The following is a 6,000-nucleotide window of genomic DNA, read 5'->3' as shown; positions in this document are numbered from 1 at the left end:
AGAAAGAAAGAAAGAAAGAAAGAAAGAAAGAAAGAAAGAAAGAAAGAGAAAGAAAGAAAGAAAGGTAAAGAAGCCAATGGAGTTTTAGTTTTTTCTTAAACTGTTTTGACTCATAATGTCTTAATACAAATTTTGCTTTTATGAAACAAAATGAATATAGATAATTTTGACTATACCAAGTTGGATTTTTTTTTTAAATAACTTCAGAATTTGGGGCCTAACTTTACTGGTTAATTTTTTAAATTAATTAATTTATTATTTAGAGAGTGTGAGCAGGAAGAAGGGCAGAGGCAGAGGGAGAGAGAATCTCAAGCAGATTTCGCATCTAGTGCACTGGGGTTTGATCTCATGACCCTGAGATCATCACTTGAGCAGAAATGAGGTGTTGGACATTCAACTGACCGAGCCACTCAGGCACCCCTAACTTTACTGGTTAATTTTTTTAAAAATCTACTAACTAGGAAAGTACAATTTGAACTTATAAATGGAGATACTTGAAAAATGATCAGGTACTAATACTTTAATGAGAGGAATAAGATCTCTGAACACATTTTATTTTCAAGTGCTGCTAGGGTTTTTTTGTTGCTATTTTTTAGTAGTGTTTTGTTTTGTTTCATCTTTACACAAATGTCTGTTTGGGGACAGTTTATGCTGGGATGCACTACATCTTTCCAGAACTCATTTTCAACTCCTTACACTTCTTAGTTGAAAATACTCGGAAAGATCAATAGGAGAAACTGTAACTTTTACAAGAAAGAGGATTTTATGATTCATATCTCCCTTTTCTTTTAGAAGAGGCTATTCTGAAAAGCTATTTTGGGATTTCTATTCTCAGTGCACCGTGATAAAGTAAACTTGAGGAAAGTAAAAAAACCACCTTTTTCAGGATCAGTAACTCAAATGATGCTTCAACTTTTCAGTGACAGAAATCATACCCAAATCCTATAATGCTAATGCATTATTCCTTTTGTGCACCAGTCAGATTAGTTGATGAGATCCTGGATATCTATATTTAAATGTCTGCATTTTGTTGAAAACTGTATAGACTCATGGTCATTGACATTTTGTGTGGACACTGGACATGTATCTGTCTAATCTATCAAATACAATATGCAGCACTGTGTTACATATGACCAGGCAATTAAAGGCTCTGGGTCATTAGTAACAGACAGTTTAAATGAGCACCTTGCTTAACAAACTCTAGGCTTTGAAGGAGACTACAGATAAACTTCAAATAAGTATTATAATTCAGACTTGAATAGCTTCTAGCATTAAAAGGAAGCCTGGGAGCCAGGTGGGGCCCAGGCAAGGACTCATTGATTTGTAAAAGTGATGGCACATAAGAAATGTCCTTTGACAACTTTCATTCAATATCTCACTATATATATTTGGAAGGATTTGTCAGAAAAATAATCAGCTGGAGATATTTCAAAAAGGAAGCGATTTTAAAATAAAATAAGTGCTTACACAATTATTGAAGAGAGGGGAAAATCTGCAGCTAGCTTTTCAGTTTGCTGCTAGTTTTCAAGGAACCAGAAAACTGTAGACATTTTGGAACACCTCTACTGCCTACATACTGGAGCAGGTTGATACCCAGAAAAATGCCCAAAAGTGTTGCAGGGTCTCATGTTTTCTGGAGTTCATGTACTGCCTGAAGAATTGTTCCTGCTTTCCTTTCTCTTTTCACATCTCACCTGAGTCTTTTCATGACCAAACATAATTAGGAATCTTTCTGGCAAGACAGTCTGAAAATGTAGTCCCTGTAAGGCAGAGGAGAACAGAGAAGGCTGTGGAAATGATGTTGAGATGCCAACAGACATCTAACCACAGTTGAGTTCAATTTCTTTTTATCTTCATGAAGAATTCCCAACAAAGTTGTAATGGACATTGAATAGATACCATTTTGAAGACTGTATCTAGGAGAAATGATTATTTTCTTTACTTGCTTCTCCCCCATCTCTGTCTGCAACAGCCTTGGTTATTTGTGCCATTTTTATAATGATCAAACCACTGATTTTAAGTTCATTACTTATATGGTCTCATGTCCATATTTCATCTTTCTGCATTTCTATAATTTCATCTTTAAAATGCAAAAAAAAATAATGTTAATTTCATTGGCATGTGGTGAAGATTGATCCTATCAATGCCTAGGAGGTACCACATTGTGGATAAAGAATAATTTTCCAATTGTTTCTGCAAACATCCTCATGTTATTTCTTCCATTTACATGTAAGAAATGTGCAATGTAGATATTCAGAACACAATTAAAGTAAAAACCTGGTGTGTGGAGTGTTTCTGATTTTAATGTCTCTTATTTGAATAAGAAAGTTTTAAGAGAATGAATAGAAAAGTAGTGTTCAGTTGCAGAAATGTAGATGATGTGATTTAAACCACTAATAAAATACTGAGATGAAGCTTCAGCTCATTTTCTGCATGTTTCCTCTAAACATGAATTCTGTTCTCTGGAATCATAACAGAAAAATTCAGTCATGGGGCGCCTGGGTGGCTCAGTTGGTTAAGCGACTGCCTTCGGCTCAGGTCATGATCCTGGAGTCCCGGGATCGAGTCCCACATCAGGCTCCCTGCTCAGCAGGGAGTCTGCTTCTCCCTCTGACCCTCCTCCCTCTCATGCTCTCTGTCTCTCATTGTCTCTCTCGCAAATAAATAAAATCTTAAAAAAAAAAAAAAGAAAAAAAAGAAAAATTCAGTCATACCAGAAAAACATGATGCTTGTTTAAAATAAAAGTCCTACAATAGGCAAAGCAAGGGTTATTATTAATGCAGGAAGTACATTTCTATCCTAGCTCAATAAATGGCTGCCAATGGAGGAGATTAAGAGATTGCTATAGAAAATGCAATTTTGATCTACTTGTGGGTCCATCACTAAACAGACTAATAAGGACTCAAAGATTAACAACTCCCCAGATTTTCTGGATGATAATGATCTACAACTTTCTATAAGACAGTGGATACAACATAAGATAACAGTAGGAAGTATTGTAATGCAAACTGCATTATATTCCTAGCACATAAACAGGCAGTCAGATTCGAGGTATATTTACACACTGACAGGATTCCTGTACGTATCTGGGAAATAGATTATTAGAATCAGATAATTGCCTCTGGAAGAATAATAGCTTAAGCATTTGGATTAGTGTCATGATAATTGTTATAACATTTATCATCATTAGTTTATTTTATGAATAGTATAAGTCTAATGCATTAGGTTTTCTTGATCTCAATTCTAAATTGGACTACGAAATTGCAGACTATTCTCTGTTTTTACTTGTTTGCATTAGCCTTCTTAAAAAATGTGATACAAAAACTTCTGTGTGCCTATTCTAAAATATTTAATTAGACTGATATGGATCTTTTTTGTTTTGTTTTGTTTTAATGAGATAAACAAGCAGATGTTTAATGACATTATTGGACATATTTGGCATTCTTTAAACTAGAGCAAAAAATAATTCAGTTACTAAGAATTTATTCAACAAGTGTTTATAACAATTGAACTAAACAACTCTGAAGTATATAAAAGTTAGAAAACCTGGAACTTTTTATCTCAAAAGTGTACATGTATTTGTGAGTTCCACTAAATGGAAGGTCCCACTTTTGGTGCTTTTAACTCAACTTTTCAAATAGATTCCTGAATAATAAATTTGACAGAATCATGATTATTTATAAGAAATGACAGTGAATAGTGTTTGAAATATAATTGCCTCTCAAGCTTCTTATTTAATTAGTATTTCAACAAAGGTTCTAAAATGTGCATTAGTCCCCTTCTCTGATACTTCATTTCACCAATAATTTACCAATTTCCTCATACTTAAAAGAACAACTGCAACTGTTACTTTGGATTAATCTTCTTTAAATTCATTACTATCACTTCCTTCATGAGGAATTTATTTTAGAGTTGCCTATATTGTTTATTAACCTATTCTAGTCATCAAAGGTTATTTTTTAAGAGACAATGTGATATGGTGACTAAGAGTTAGTGTGATGATTAAAACAGTTGCATTGGGGAACCGTTTGTCTTAGAATTCACCAGCTGGGTGACCCTGGACAAATTACTCAAATACTCTCCCACCTACATAATAAAGAAAATAACAATATCTATCTTGCATGATTATTTTTAGGATTAAATGGGAAAAATGCATACGAAGTATTCAAAATAGTATCTGACACAAGTAAGTGTTCAACAAGTATAATTCTGTTAATATAACATTACATACTTGAATAGTCTTGAAACAGAGCAAAGCAGAACTATGTTTCAAATACACATTGAATTTTGCCAAAGAAATATTTATTGTAAAGTTAAAGATCAGTGATTCATTGACCTAAGGGCTCAAGTATCAGAATCAGTGAAAGAGAAGAGGTAAAGTTAAGCAAATTCTCCAAGACTGTGCAACCCATTGTTCCATTATAAATGTGACCTAAATGTATCTCAGCAAGGGTAATACAAAGATTGGAATCACTGGTTTAAGCACACTTTTTAGACTTGATTGCTATTTGTATCTTTGATTTTCTGAATTAGTATAAAGGAGAAACTTGCTAGAATTTTTCTGAACTTAAAGGTTCATACAATATGTTGTCTCTGCATCCTTTTTCACACAAAAGATTCCTGCATCAGTATTTTCTATACATCAGAATATAGCTATCATTTCATCATATTACAGTGTGCTCACTCATCAGTGAGCATCTTATGGGATGCTGTATGATATTGAGAATCAACCTCCGTTAGAGTAATTCAACTTAATTGTACTTTTCTTGTTGTCTTTTCCAATACCACTTGGGTTTCTTATCTATAACTGAATTGAAAAGAAAACCAAACAGAAATTAAAATCATGGATATTTATATACCTATTTCAAAATTCTATTTGCTGATTCTAAATGCAAAGGGTTTTTATCTGGGAACTATTATAAATTACTCCGATCTCTTTGAATTGTCATCAAACAATTGAGAAGATATAAATGCAACATCTTCCATATAGCAAATATATGGATTTATTGCAACATTTTTTTTTCTAAAGAGTCAAATTGGCCTTTTCAACACAGAACTTTTTTTTCCTGAGCAGTTTTAAGTTTACAGCAAAAGTGTGTGGAAAGAACAGAAGTTCCCACATACAACACTCCGTGCACCTCCACCACACCTCCCTCCACCATTAGCATCCCCCACCAGCGTGGTATGTTTGTTACGATCAATGACCAACACTGACACATCATTATTACCCAGAGTCCATAGTTCACATTAAGATTCATTCTTGGTGTTACACATTCTAAGGGTTTGGACAAATGTATAATGACATGCATTCATCATTATAGTATCACACAGAAGAGTTTCACTGCCCTATAAATCCCCTGTTCTCCATTAATTCATCCCTTCCTCCCCCAATCCCTGACAACCACTAATCTTTTTTTACTGTCTCCACAGTTTTGCTTTTTCCAAAAAAAAATTGGATTGTATGCTGGGATCCTACAATATGTAAACTTTTCATATTGGCTTCTTTCGCATAGTAATATGCACTTAAGCTTCTTCCATACTTTTTTGTTTTTTGATAGTGATGTGGGAAACAAAAGCAAAAGAAATGTAGCTTAAATTGAAATCTCCTTACAGTTTGCAGCCCACTGATAGATACCTGAAGCATGCAGAGCGTGACCTTCCTCAAGGAACTCGTGGCTGCCTTTAGTGCCTTAATGTTTAAAAGTAACCCTATCTTGGCAGCAGCTGGCCCCTCAAGGTCCTGAAAGCCTTGCTTCCAGATTCCTTGGAGACTTGCGCTATCCCTAACCCCCACTAATTAAAAAGTATACAACCAGTATAGCTCTTTCTGACCACAGGTCCTGTCCCATGAGTAGGGAAGGGGTTAAGGTATAGACAGGAGAGATAGGAGGCCCCTGACTCCACAGGAGGCTCCTAAACTCTTCCTGGCAGGTGGAGACACTGAGACAGAGCTGAACAAGAGATAAGGGAACAAACCAACATGGCACAAGAATCTCACG

This window comes from Phoca vitulina, unplaced genomic scaffold (assembly GCF_004348235.1).
Source record: "Phoca vitulina isolate PV1807 unplaced genomic scaffold, GSC_HSeal_1.0 scaffold3, whole genome shotgun sequence".
NCBI lineage: Eukaryota > Metazoa > Chordata > Mammalia > Carnivora > Phocidae > Phoca > Phoca vitulina.
This window is presented reverse-complemented; position numbering follows the sequence as displayed.